At 40.7% G+C, this 15,365-nt stretch overlaps 1 protein-coding gene across 4 annotated transcripts in view; it reads right to left on the minus strand.

Moving 5' to 3' along the window:
- The window catches only part of RFFL (ring finger and FYVE like domain containing E3 ubiquitin protein ligase), an 88,813-nt gene that overhangs the window by 60,623 nt on the left and 12,825 nt on the right, over positions 1–15,365 (minus strand). The window lies entirely within an intron of this gene.

A 15,365-nucleotide genomic window follows, 5' to 3' on the forward strand; every position in this document is an offset into this window, starting at 1 on the left:
CTGTGGTACATACACACCATGGAATACTACTCAGCGATAAAAGGAACAAACTATTGCTGCCACACAATAACTTGGATGGAGGGTGTGACACTAAGTGAAAAATGCTGGGTTCAAGACCAGCCTGGGAAACACAGTGAGACCCATCTCTACAAAAAATACATTCGAGGCTGGGCGCAGTGGCTCACACCTGTAATACCAGCATTTGGGAGGCCGAGGCGGACAAATCACTTGAGCTCAGCAGTTCAAGACCAGCCTGGGCAACATGGTGAAACTGTCTCTACAAAAAATACAAAAATTAGGTGGGTGTGGTGGTGTGCACCTGTAGTCCCAGCTACTCAGGAGGCTGAAGTGGGAGGATGGCTTGAGCTAGGGAAGCAGAGGTTGCAGTAAGCTGAGATCATGCCACTGCACTCCAGCCTGGGCGGCAGAGTCAGACACTGTCTCGAAAAAATAAATAAAAATAAATAAATAAATAACAAGTTCCAATTGTTCTATGCATATAAAAGTAAAAAACAAAAAACCCAGTCGTAAAAGGTCACATACTGGGTCACATATTGTTATGATTCCATTTCCATCATATTTCTAAAATGACAAAATTATAGAGATACCGAACAGATTACTGTTTGCCAGAGATTAGAACAGTAGGGAAAAAGGATATGCATGATAATAAAGCAGTAGCACAAGGGGGATCTTTGTGGTGGTAGAAGAGTTACACAAATTCATACATGTGATAAAATGGCACAAAACTACACACACACACGCACACATGCGCACACACACAGAGCGCTGTGTCAGTTTCCTGGTTTTGATATTGTACTATGGTTAAATGAGACATAACCACTGGGAGAAAAATGGGTGAAGGGTACATGGGAACTGTGTAGTGTATTTGCAACTTCCTGTGAATCTTTAATTACCTAAAAATAAAGTATAAAAAAAAAAAGTGGCCAGGCGTGGTGGCTCACGCCTGTAATCCCAGCACTTTGGGAGGCCGAAGCAGGTGGATCACCTGAGGTTGAGAGTTCAAGACCAGCCTCACCAATATGGAGAAACCCCGTCTCTACTAAAAATACAAAATTAGCCAGGCATGGTAGTGTGCATCTGTAATCCCAGCTACTCAGGAGGCTGAGACAGGAGAATCGCTTGAACCTGGGAGGCAGAGGTTGCAGTGAGCCGAGATCGTGCCATTTCACTCCAGCTTGAGCAACAAGAGTGAAACTCCATCTCAAAAAAAAAAAAAGTGCAATTATTCAGTCAACTGTCCAGCCCCTATGGGGAACTAAAAAAGGTAAAAAGTTTATAAAGTATAGCATGTTTCGTACTCTTTTGCAGTCTCTACTATGCAGGAGAGATGATTATTTAAGCATAGATTGGTTGTTGGCCCAACTACCTGAAATATATTTAGGCACTACCTGTGGCCCATTCATCACAATATTTTTATCAAGCCTCACCAAAGCCATGAGTAATGGGCCAGAAGGCTGCAGAAGTAACCAGTCCCGAATGAATGAACTCTCACTACAATTTTAGCTCAGCAGACAGTGCCTGCTATCAGAAACATCCAAAAACCACAGCAGTTAGACAAATAAGTTGTGAAAGATGTGGTTTCCAGGTAAGATATGTGACAGGCTTCTTACTGCAAATAGTTTTTCTTACTAAAGAAGAAAGACTGGTGGGAGAGATGGTGGAAAAATGAAAATAATCCTTCTTCTGTGATTCTCTGGGCCCATCTTCACAGGACTTCATATGTAGTGAAGGCAGAATATTTGTCTCAAGCACAGATAACCAGCTTTTACTTTCTACACTGACTCAGGCTTCTTACTGAAAATGGTATATCACCATTTATTCCACTAACATCGCTTACAAGATGAGGCCCTATGGGGCACTAACATCTATGTATCTTATGGAGAATTCAATTCATTGGGAAGGCCTATTGACAAACAGGAAGACCCCCACCCCCAACACACACACACACACACAAATAAAAATAAAAAATAACCACCAGTGAACTCTTCTCTAACCCAATGCTTTATTTATTTAGCCAAATGTGCTTTTAAGGGAAACTGACTTAAATATCAAAAACATTTACAATTTTAGAATAAACTATAAAACATCCTTCAGCACGAGCAAAACTAAAACTAATAAACTAATTAACAAGTACTGCTAATATCATTTTTAACTCATATTCCACACAAGTAGGCCCATTAAAAAAGAATAGTTTTATGAATAAAAAACTATTTAAGAATTAAAAAGTGATGTTAGTGGAATAATGGTGAAACACCATTTTCAGTAAGAAGCCTGAGTCAGTGTAGAAAGTAAAAGCTGGTTATCTGGGCTTGAAGCAAATATTCTGCCTTCATTACATATGAAGTCCTGTGAAGATGGGCCCAGAGAATCATAGAAGAAGGATTATTTTCATTTTTCCACCATCTCTCCCACCAGTCTTCTTCTTTTGTAAGAAAAACTATTTGCAGTAAGAAGCCTGTCACATATCTTACCTGGAAACCACATCTTTCACAACTTATTTGTCTAACTGCTGTGGTTTTTGGATGTTTCTGAGAGCAGGCACTGCTTGCTGAGCTAAAATTGCAGTGAGAGTTCATTCATTCTGGACTGGTTACTTCTGCAGCCCACATATTTGTAAAGACTTATTCAAAAGGTAATCATCCTGATGGAGTGTGAGGCAGCTGCCACCCAGTAGTTGACAGCTCAACATTTACAGCTGGAATGCTTCAGTTCCAACACTGTGTGGCTTTGGGCCCCCTTGAATTTCTCTGTGCGGCATTTTCACATCTGTGGAACAGAGATAACACCCACACACCTCATAGGATGGTTCGGAAGATTAAACATGTTAATACAGCAAAGTCCCTGGCACCTGGAGAGCACATAATAACTGTTGGTAATTTTCATAAAGGTAAACTATGGCACAAAGAGAAGTATCACACAGCAAAAGAAGTGCCAGTCTTTTGATAAGTCTTACACAAATTCTCCCATACTTTTAGACAAGAAGAAGCCTTCCCCTAACTGCCACTGAAGAATGCATACAATTTCATTCAGAAAAAGCATCATCTGACACAGTGGAATGAGGGAAACAAATCCTGCTGAGCATGCCCATTGCTTCCCTAGCTCCTGTGGCCAACACACAATTTTAATAGGAAACGGGATTGTTTGTAAAGACAGTTTTATAACATCTGTCACCAAGCAACAGTGAAGTTCAAAGTGAAAATTCAAGATTTCACATAGCAGGCAGAGGGACTTTCAAAAACATCTATCCTCTTGCTCCTGTTCCCCATCCCTCTTTCCTAATCAAGGTTATAATAACCCAAGCCCTCTGTAAGCTGGCACACAAGCTAACAACATGCTACCCTGCTGAACAGTCATCAAGGAGGAAAGAAAGGCCCAGGGGGCTGCTACATTTCCATAAACCTCTCATCCTTAGTTAAAAAGGTAAATTTGTTCTAGAGATGCTTAAAGAAAAAGCACTTGACTGTCATAACCTAGACACATGCAATAGCTTTCTCCCATTTCTAGTTTTGTCAACTATTCAGGGAACGACCATCCACATTTTTGGAAACAGAAACAAATTGTTTCCAAAAGTGTTAAGCAGTGCTTGTCCAAAGGCCCCCATATAGCTAGTAATTTAGACAGCTGTGTTAGGAGCCACAGAAGCTGCATTTTCTAACCAGTATTGCTTGTGAACAATTGAAACTTTCTCCAGTGCAAAGTCCATACACAGGAAGCAGTGTTCTCCAAAAACATTCAAACAGTTTCATTATTGTTTAACTACCAAAATAACAGCTCCAATAATCTATCAAGTTTGACATTTCACCCAGCTAAGCAATTAAACCAGAACGAAAAGCATGCATGGAGAGATTTGCCCGCCTGCTCCAAATCAACACTAATTTTGACATTATAACCACAAAAGCTAATAATGCATCCTCGTAGACTATTCACAAAAGACTTCTAAAAAGCAAACACAAAAGTGTCTCAAAGAAATTGCACACCCCTAAATTTTATTTTCTGTCTCCCATCTTTAAGCATGTCAACTCTGAGTTAAGTTACAGGCCAAGAAGTCAGAAACTCCTTTCCAGTATTTAGTCAAAAGAGGGGAATATGCCTCCCAATACAACTACCCAATGCAAATTCTATCAATTTATCTTTTTTTTTTTTTTTTTTTTTTTGGAGACAGGTCTCCCAGGTTGGAGTGCAGTGGCATGATCTTGGCTCACTGCAATCTCTGCCTCCAATGTTGAAGGGATTCTCCTGCCTCAGCCTCTCGAGTAGCTGGGACTACAGGCGCGTGCCACCACACCGGCTAATTTTTGTATTTTTAGTAGAGATGGAGTTTCACCATGTTGGCCAGGCTGGTCTTGAATTCCTGACCTCAAGTGATCCACCCACCTCAGGCTTCCCAAAGTGTTGGGATAATAGGCATGAGCCACCATGCCTGGCCTCAATTTACTCTTAAATATACTAAAGCTTGGCTACTGTGGACACACTGCCTATAGGGTAGCCCTGCTCTGCAAGGAGCAGTAATTTAAAAAATAATAGTAAAAAGGCCAAGTGTGGTGACTCATGCCTGTAACTGCAGCACTTTGGGAGGCCAAGGCGGGTGGATCACCTGAGTTCGGGAGTTCAGGACCAGCCTGACCAACATGAAGATACCCCATCTACTAAAAATACAAAATTAGCCGGGTATGGTGGCGCATGCCTATAATCCCAGCTACTCAGGAGGCTGAGGCAGGAGAATTGCTTGAACTCGGGAGGCGGAGGTTATGGTGAGCCAAAATGGCACCATTGCACTCCACCCTGGGCAACAAGAATGAAACTCCGTCTCAATAATAATAATAAAAACAGTAACAGAAACAAGATAATGAAGGGAACATCATCATTTGGAAAGTGTCACAATAAGACACAACAAGGCCTAACACCTTCAGAAGTCGACCTGTAGCAAATGTGGCTATGCTGCCAAGCGCAAGAGGAAGTATAACTGGAGTGCCAAGGCTAAAAGACAAAATACCACTGGAACTGGTCAAATGAGGCACTTAAAAGTTATATGCAGCAGATTCAGGCATGGATTCTGTGAAAGAACACCACCTAAACCCAAGAGGGTAGCTGCTGCAGCATCCAGTTTATCTTCAGAATTTCAACAAATAGTCATGCAATAAATGTTCTAGTTTAAAAAAAAAATTAATTAAATATATTAAAGGTAAATGTTCCTTAACTAATCCCTAAGTATTATCAACTTTGGTTCTGACCTAGGAAATCACTAAGTCATGAAACTTCTCTCCCCAGGTAGGAATGGGAGTTATCAGATGGTAGCTTGAGTTACAGGTGGGATGAGGAAGAAAATGATCAAGGACCTCTGATATCAAGTTCCTAAGATGTCCTAAGAACCACCTAGAATAATGCTATTCAAAGTGTGTATGTGTCAGACTGCTGGAGGCCCATTCATGTCAAGGTAAACACAGAAAATCACAGTAAGCATTTAGAAACTTTTCCAGCACTTGACATTGCTGTGACATTCAAGTGCATGATTTTTCTGGTGATTCATTTTTCTTGTACTTTACAAAATTATTGGTTGGCAACAGATTAGGAGTGGAGGGAAACCCTTATAAAGCTGGTCCTTCGCCACAGATAGTTTAAGAAGCACAATCTTCTCACACTATGAAGTGCCAATTCAGTCATTATTGTTCTGAAGGAATCAAAGTACTTTTGCCCTCATTATCTTATAGCTTCTGATTTAAAGGCAATTAGATAAACCAGCAAGGAGGCACCATGGTATAATCCAAGCTTGATCAACCCACGGCCTCTAGGCCCAACACAAATTCATAAACTTTCATCAGCTATCATTAGTGTCAGTGTATTTTATGTGTGGCCCAAGACAATTCTTCTTTCAGTGCAGCCCAGGGAGGCCAAAAGATTGCACACTCCGGACTATCATCTAATGGAAAGAGCGCCAATCCACAGTAGTCAGACAACCTAACTTCTGGTTTGCAAGAGCCAAATAACTAACTGAATATCCTAGGTAAGTCTGAGTCTCTTGACTGTTCTGCACTTTAAATTCCTCCTCTGCAAAATAATAGCAATTCTCAATCTTTTTTTTTTTTTTTTAATGTGTGGTTCTTTCTCACAGAAATTCTTTCTCCAAGTGGGGTCTACAGATAAGCTACATCAGAATCCCACATCTCTATCCCAAACACTTTGATTCTGTAGGACTGGGCTAGGAACCAGGAATCTAATTTTTACAAGCACCTAGGAGATTTTTGATCCATACTAAAATTTAAGATCTATTGCAGTAAACATATAACCTTACCAAAGACTTTAGGAAAAAAAAAAAGTCACAATTTGTATGTAATCTCCAATAAAGAAGTTATTTGATTTTTATTATTTTTTTCTGGAGACAGGGTCTCACTCTGTTGCCCACGCTGGAGTACAGTTGTGCAACCAAAGTTCATAACCTCAAACTCCTGGACTCAAGCAATCCTCCCAGCTCAGACTCCTGAGTAGCTGAGACTGCAGGCGCACACCACCACATCTGGCTAATTGTATGTATTTTTTTGGAGACAAGGTTTTGCTATGTTGCCCAGGCTGGCCTTGATCTCCTGGACTCAAGTGATCTGCCTGTCTTGGCCTCCCAAAGTGCCAGAATTACAGGCATGAGCCCCCACGCCCGGCCCAGAAAACACATTTTAATATGCTTTCATAATATGTATAATATACATAACAGCAAATTTCCATTTTTCCCCATCTTAAAAAGTGATAGGCCGGGTGCAGACGCTCACACCTGTAATCCCAGCACTTATCCCAACACTTTGGGAGGCCGAGGCAGACAGATCGCTTTAGGTCAGGAGTTCGACACCAGCCTGGCCAATATGATGAAACTCCATCTCTACAAAAATTACAAAAATTAGCTGGATGTGGTGGCATGCATCTGTGGTCCCAGCTACTCAGGAGGCTGAGATGGGAGAATCACATGAATCCAGGAGGCAGAGGTTGCAGTGAGCCGAGATGGCACCACTGCACTCCAGCCTGGGTGACAGAGTGAGACTCTCAAAAAAAAAAAAAAAAAAAAAAAAAAAAGGGATGTTTGATAGGCAAGGACCAACTGTATATCAAAACGCACAAACATTTAACCAGTGGCATCAAAAACTGCCTTCCTGACATGATATTCAGAATTCGAATATGGTATATCGATCCCTCCCAAATAAAACTAGAGGCTTATTTTTATGTTTGTGTTCCTGGGATTACAGGCATGCACCACCATGCCATGCCTGGCAAATTTTTGTATTTTTAGTAGAGATGAGGGTTTCACCCTGCTGGCCAGGCTGATCTCAAACTCCTGAACCCAAGTGATCCACCCACCTCAGCCTCCCAAAGTGCTGGGATTACAGGCGTGAGCCACCGCCCGACCTGTTTGTGTTGCTTCTAAAATGACAATTTAAGGAGAAAGATTTCAGTCTGCTTTGTGCTAGCATTTCCACAAATAACAATGCAGTTATAGATAGCCTGTATCTCAAATAAAAACCAAATTAGTTAGTAATTGCCAACATATTTTCCTTTTTAATACTGCTTTTGGGTAGTGCAAGAGACATGTTGATGTGCTGTGGAGAAGATTTTATCAAGTAAATGCAATTCAGGAATCTGATGAAGATCATCTAGAGGTGGAGCTGCAGAACTACTATCATTTTAATGTCCCCCATTAATTGGTGGGTTCACAGTCACTATTCCTCAAGCTGCTGGTCTCTAACTGTGTTAACATTTCAGAGTTGGGAAACACTGAACTAGATCAATGGGAGTGGTGGCGATGATTCAGAATCATCTGAAGTGCTAGATTCAACCATATGGCCAAGGGTACACAGGAAGGTGGAATGCCCTTTGACAAGCTGAGAATATTCTAACATCCCTCTTCCCACCCTCTCAGTAAACAATGGCTAAGGTATACTTTAGCTCTGGCATAGAATGATTATGCAAACTCTTCCATCAGTATATGGTAAGTAGACAAACATAAGAGAATGTGAAAGATTAGGAATTTTCCACTGTGGACTGGGAAAGTCCTCATCTCCTAAATTATTCCTTCCCACTCCTGCTTGCACATAATTTTAGCCCCTAACTGTTCCTCTCCACCCCTTGATAAAAATCCAGATTCCTCAAACTAGCTGAATTTCAGCGGACCTACTCCTGCTAAGGCTAGAAAATACTCCTTCCTCTCTCCCCAAATTAGAACATTCCTTTGCCCAGCACTTTAGAATAAAGCATATGCTCTGGTTGATCTTCCACACCATATAAAATAATAATTAGCATAGTGAAGACGGTACAATCCAACCCAACTGCAATTGGTTATGCATCTACTGACGCAAGACCTAGAAGAGGGTTGGAAGTCGATAGAGGATGAAGTTTGGTTATTTCTCAGGCAGATATCTTAATCATTACGAAAGTAAAAAAGCATGGGAGGATTAGCAGAAAATGCAGAGGGTAGGGCACATAGTTTCTTGTATGTTTTAGGATAAAATACACTGATTCAATTGCCCTAAGACTATACACATGTGATCAGTACCAAGACTGGAAAGATTTTCCAAAGCAAATGCACAGTAAAACAAGAAGAGGGTGAGGTGGGAGACGAGGATGCACGATTTACTTAAGTAAAGCTTTTTTTTCCTTTCAAATCTTTTAACATAATCCAGCAGTTGCAAATAAACAACGGTGTTGATTACTAATAAGTTGCATTTAACCACTCAGAAGCCAGCAAAGCCTCCACTTGGCCTAACTTCCTGTAAGTTTCAAGATGACTAGGCATCATTTCTTTAAAAAGGATCAAGACAGTTAAAACGTTTCAGCAGATCATACTGGCTGGAAGTAGTTCAGATCCATGTGGATTTCCCCTACTCTTAGAACTAGCCACTGGTAGAAACAAGTGACTGTCCCAGGGAACACTCCACAACCCAGAGATAATGAAAACATATTTTTATCTGCAATTCTAGAAAAGGCATGTGAACATGAAAACAGAAGATGTAGGTTTAACTGTAGCATTGCAGAGCAGCAGCTTTAAAAAGTCAGATAACATTAGCTCAACAAAATCATACACCGAAGTGTGCTCAAATTCAAATTCAGCACATGGCAGTAGTAGCAGCTGAAAAACGCTGCTGAGAGAGCAAGAAGGTTTTGCTGTCTTTTTAGAGGAGAGGACAATGAAGAAATTACTAGACCAAGGTCACTTTTCAACCTAAAACAAAGGGGGGTTAGTAGCTTTAACAGAGATAAAAACCTGTGTAGGTCATAACTCCATGAAATCAGCAGCCTAGTGAATGTCTCTCCAAGAACCTTGTAGGAAATTAAGTGTGGATTTGAGTAATTAAACATAAAGTCTTCTTGAGAGTAACTTCAATTCCTGAAGGCTAAAGCCATTTCTGTGAAACATACAGAAAAATTATGAGGCGGATTTACCAGGCATCACATCACAGCCTTTCTACTTTCACATCAGGTTGGAAATACAATGATCTAAAAAGAATAGAACGATTTGGGAGTTGTTCATTCTCTAGTCTTTGCAAAAATTCACGTGCTAGTGTAACTGTAATACACTTAGGAGTTTCCAAAAATAACACACATTTCCTCAAAAGAGATGTAGAAAAAAGTAATCTCTGGGTAAAAGGTCAAACATTGTCTCTTCTGAATGCTTAAACAGCCAATTATGTGTCTAATACATTAATTCTATAGAGAGAGAGACTATTACAGGAAAGTTGAATAAGACATCTTGAAAAATGTACCCTGGGGCCTAAGTCCATTCAACTGACAGTAAAATCACCCCTCAAAAAATCAGTTTTATGGAACATCTAGTACTTTAATTTTCCAGCTGCCAACAGAAATATATAAGGAACAGAAATTAAACTAGTTATGGCAGCAGTGCAGTGAACAAAACTTTAATTGTATTACACACTAGTTATACATTTGCCAAACAATACAAAGGCCCCCTAAGGGTAGAAACTTCTTTAGAATATAAATGATTCCCAATCAATGTGACAGAAATTAGTCTGTTTAGGCAGTAAACAGATTCATGATTTAGATGTAAAAATTCAACTGACATCATATTTCAATATAGAAAATAAATATATAAGAAATTCATCTCTAAAATGGCTTTAAATCACTGTGATTTACATATGCTGTATCATTAATAGGCCCTTTAAGCTGGTATTGTACTAATCAGCTTTTTTAACATCCTGTCCACAAAAGAGCTTATTCATTTAGCTAGGAGACAGGTGTTAGCAACCAGAAACCTCTTTTAGCCTCGAGTTCCAGGGACTGGGCCTGCGTCTATGATGATGATTGGCAAGTCGAAAGGAAGGGCAGCTTTAAAGAGGGAAAAGGAGGAGAGAGGGAATGAGAAACAAAGACCAAAAGGGAGAAAAGAAGATAATGAAAGAATTGGATGTCAGGTGCTACTTAATGGGGCCACCCTCAAAGGCTCCTAGCCTAATCTGGGCTACCGTCCAAATACAGATGGCAGAATTTGGGTAATGTTATTCATTTATTCCTGTAGATAGTAACTCTGGGCACATGCCAACACTCCACTCATTCTAAAAAATTGTTTAAAGTGTTGCTAATTGTCCTGTGACTCATTCTTCTTACCCATATTCTCTGGTTCTTAACTTTAGTCCTCACTCTTTCATACATTTTCTAAAAGAGCTGACTGAGTAAATATTCCTAGAAAAAGATACAGAGAAAGCTGGATTTAGAAAAGCATCTTAAGTCTACAGAATAAAAATTGTGTGAGGAAGTGGGAGAAGGGACATTTATTGAGTTGCCTACAATGTACAAAAAACATATTTTTCTCTCTTTTAATCCTCCTATGCATATTTTCCCCCTTTTAATCCACATAACAATCCTACCAGGTATTTTCATCTTGTAGATGAAAAAAATGAAGCTCACAGACGTTAAGTAATTTGCCTAAGGTAGCACAGCCAGGAAGTGGGGAAGTCAGAGTTCAAAACCAGGCTTGTCTATTCCCTAACGTATCTAGTGCCTGAATCTGTTTTAAATCAGATGGTTCTATATTTCAGCAATTATTCTTCCTCCCATGAACTCAACACACAGCTGACGACTAAATTTTATTAACTATTTGTTAAGCACCTATTATTTTCAATAAAGGCTTCAGCTGTGTAGAAATAAAACAGGCAAACTGACTTCGTTCTAAAATTCGACATACAGAGAATTCCCAGGCATCTTTCCGTCCAACACTGATTATCATAACTAGATTCAACAACCTATTCAGACTTCTAGTTGTTTCCACATTATCATTCATTTGTCCACTCATAAGATAAAGGAAGCTACTTTCACCAAAAACCCTCCCTCATGACTCCTGATAATACAGCAGAGGGGGCCTCACTGTAAAGTAATTTACATAAAAGTTATAAAAGCTCTTTGTTATCTGTCATGACTAGGAAATGGGCTATTCTAGCAAATCAAACATCCTGGATAGCATAATGATTCTATTAGAGGGACTACCAATTTATAAGGAATTTCAATGTGCATAATAATTTCAATCTAAAAATTAAAAAAAGAAAAGGGGGACCAGGCACAGTGGCTCACGCCTGTAATCCCAACACTTTGGGAGGCTGAGGTGGGCAGATCACTTGAGGTCAGTAGTGTGAGACCAGCACATCCCTACTAAAAATACAAAAATCAGCTGGACGTGGTGGCACACATCTGTAGTCCCAGCTACTAGGGAGGCTGAGGCAGGAGAACTGCTTGAATGCAGGAGGCAGAGGTTGCAGTGAGCCGAGATCACACCACTGCACTCCAGCCTGAGTGACAGAGCTGTCACAAAAAAAAAAGAAAGAAAAGGGAAGAAAAGTGAACCCCAAGTTTCAAAGTTCCATGGGGCTTGATGTACAGGAGATAATGCCCCCCCCAGTCTTAAAAAGACTATCAATGCAAAACACAGTGGTTCCCAAACTTGACTGCACATTAAAAGCACTTGGGAAACCAGGCGCAGTGGCTCAATGGCTCAAGTCTGTAATCCCAGCACTTTGGGAGGTCGAGGCAGGCAGATCACCTGAGGTCAGGAGTTTGACACCAGCCTGGCCAACAGGGTGAAACTTCACCTCTGCTAAAAACACAAAAATTAGCCAGGCACAGTGGCACGTGCCTATAATCCCAGCTACTCGGGAGACGGAGGCAGGAGAATCACTTGAACCCAGGAGGCAGAGGTTGCGGTGAGCCGAGATCATGCCACGCACTCTAGCCTGGGTGACAGAGCGAGACTCCATCTCAAAAAAATAAATAAATAAAAAGCACTTGGGGAGCTTTCTGAAAATACTAGATGCAAGGGAGATTTTTTTAAGCTAGCTTCCAGCCGGATGCAGTGGCTCACGCCTGTAATACCAACACTTTGGGAGGCCAAGGCGGGCAGATCACCTGAGGTCAAGAGTTTGAGACCAGCCTGGTCAACACAGTAAAATCCCATCTCTACAAAAAATACAAAAATTAGCCAGGTGTGGTGATACGCATCTGTGGTCCCAGCTACTTGGGTGGCTGAGGCAAGCGAATCACTTGAACCTGGGAGGCGGAGGTTACAGTGAGCCGAGATCACATCACTGCACTCCAGCCTGGATGACAGAGCTGAGACCGTCTCAAAAATAAACACATAGGCTGGGCATAGTGACTCACATCTATAATCCCAGCACTTTGGGAGGCTGAGGTGGGCGGATCGCATGAGGTCAGGAGTTCAAGATCAGCCTGGCCAATGTGGTAAAACCCCTCTCTAATAAAAATGCAAAAATTAGCTGGGTGTGGTGGTGGGCGCCTGTAATCCCAGCTACTCGGGAGGCTGAGGTAGGAGAATTGCTTGAACCAGGAGACAGAGGTTGCAGTGGGCCGAGACTGTGCCACTGCACTCCAGCCTGAGTGACAGAGCAAGACTCCATCTCAAAATAAAATAAAATAACATAAAATAAAAGTAACAAAAATAAAAGGTCCATGGGGTATGGCTCATACTAGTAATAATAAATTATAAAATTGAAAAAATAAAAGGTAGTTCCCTGGTCATCACTTACCCACCCGATCAAAATCTCCAGGAAGTGGGGCTGGGAAAACTGCATTTTTAAAGAATCTCGGTCAGTGACTCAGCAGTAAATCACCAGGTACCTCATCTTTCAAGGAGTGGCTGGCTTTTAGGAATTCCTTATAATAAAATATGCTCAAAAGGCTAAAGCTGCACTGAACACAATGTGACCTGTCTTTGATGATTCAGGAGACTTCAGGATCTCCCATTACCACTAAATTATCATTCACTACCAGTTCTAGTCCTTGCACTAACAAAATCAGTACAGTAAAGTTAATAAAGACTTTCTATTAGTAGAAAGCAGGAAAAAATAGTTTTTGTTTTATTACCAGATTCAAAAATCTGGTTTTACTCCAGAGGAAATGCAGTTTTTTGTTGTTGTTGTTGTTTTTGAGATGGAGTTTCGCTCTTATTGCCCAGGTTGTAGCGCAGTGGTGTGATCTCGGTTCACCGCAACCTCCATCTCCCAGGTTCAAGTGATTTTCCTGCCTCAGTCTCTCAAGTAGCTGGAATTACAGGCATGCACCACCATGCCCGGCTAATTTTGTGTTTTAATAGAAAAGGGGTTTCACCATATTGGTCAGGCTGGTCTCTAACTCCTGATCTCAGGTGATCACCCGCCTCTGCCTCCCAAAGTGCTGAGATTACAGGAGTGAGCCACCACGCCCAGCCAAAATGCAGATTTTATGCTTTAAAAATTAAACTGTTTAAAAACATGCAGGACTCTTTTAACCAACTGCTGAGCTTCACTTCAGAATGTTAACAGGTCCAAATATAATACAAATGTGGAATATTCACCCTGCATACGAAAAGCAAAGGAGGAACTTCATGACAGTCTTAATGAAGAGAAAGGATAATGGATTTAAACTAAGACTGGCATAACAGGATTAGATATGACCGCTGTCCTCACCATGGCAGCTGTTAAATCTTGGAAACAGGGAGGGCACAGGTCTTTAAATACATGAAGCCAATTCCTACCTACCTGAGATGACTTTTATGTGAGATATAATAGGATACCCTAGTAGGCTAAGAGCCAAATTAGTTTTACTATTTTAAAACTGCATAACTAAAACCAAACACCGCATGTTCTCACTCATAGGTGGGAACTGAACAATGAGATCACTTGGACTCCGGAAGGGGAACATCACACACTGGGGCCTATCACGGGGAGGGGGGAGGGGGGAGGGATTGCATTGGGAGTTATATCTGATGTAAATGACGAGTTGATGGGTGCTGACGAGTTGATTGGTGCAGCACAAGTATACATGGCACAAGTATACATATGTAACAAACCTGCATGTTATGCACATGTACCCTAGAACTTAAAGTATAATAATAATAAAAAAAATTAAAAAAAAAAAACTGCATAACTAATATAAAGTCACAAAATAAGAAGTTGATCAGATACTTCCCTATGAAAGAACCAGGAATCTGTTTGTATATGAAAATATTTAGGCTGGGCATGGTGGCTCACACCCATAATCCCAGCACTTTGGGATGCTGAGGCTGGAGGATCGCTTGAGTTCAAGGAGTTTGAGACCAGCCTGGGCAACACGGCAAAACCCTGTCTCCACCAAAAACACAGAAATTAGCTGGGCATAGTGACGCACACCTGTGGTCCCAGGTACTTGGGAGGCTAAGGTAAGAGGATTGCTTGAGCCCAGGTGGCGAGGCTGCATTGAGCTGAGATCATTCCATGGCACTCCAGCATGGGTGACAAGAGTGAGACCCCATCTTAATTAAAAAAAAAGACTGTATTTACAATTGGGAAAATCTTTCTTACACAAACACCAAATAACCATTACCAATAACCAGAAGTGAAACAAAAATAACGAGTAATCGTCGTCAAACCAGTACCATTACCAAACAACAATAATGAAGCAGCTCCTCGCTTGAGACTTCACCAACAGCAATTTAAACTATGTGTTCTCATTAAACTCTAATACCTTAATTCTGTTATTGTATTAACAAGTTACGAGATTCTAAGGTATAGAGGTTAAATCTTTCCTCCAAAAAATAAACACTATGGCTAGTACAAGTTTGATATAAAAGTCTCTATCATTAAAACAATGGCAGTATTAAAGGTTCTATGACAAGAATAAAAAATCAAGGTGGAATTAGTCTCCCTAACAACTACTTAGGTTTAAGAGGTGTTTTCAGAAAGTCTTAGGCTTGACACTCATAGAGATGGGTGTGACTGTATTTAAATCACAACACACATGTAATTAGAAAAGAAATTGTGCCCTTTTTTGTTATTGTTGCTGTTTGTCTTCTTAAATGCTGGTCACTAAAAATGCCTTTTCCACAACCCTTA

The sequence above is a fragment of the Chlorocebus sabaeus genome, chromosome 16 (genome assembly GCF_047675955.1).
Source record: "Chlorocebus sabaeus isolate Y175 chromosome 16, mChlSab1.0.hap1, whole genome shotgun sequence".
Classification (NCBI taxonomy): Eukaryota; Metazoa; Chordata; class Mammalia; order Primates; family Cercopithecidae; genus Chlorocebus; species Chlorocebus sabaeus.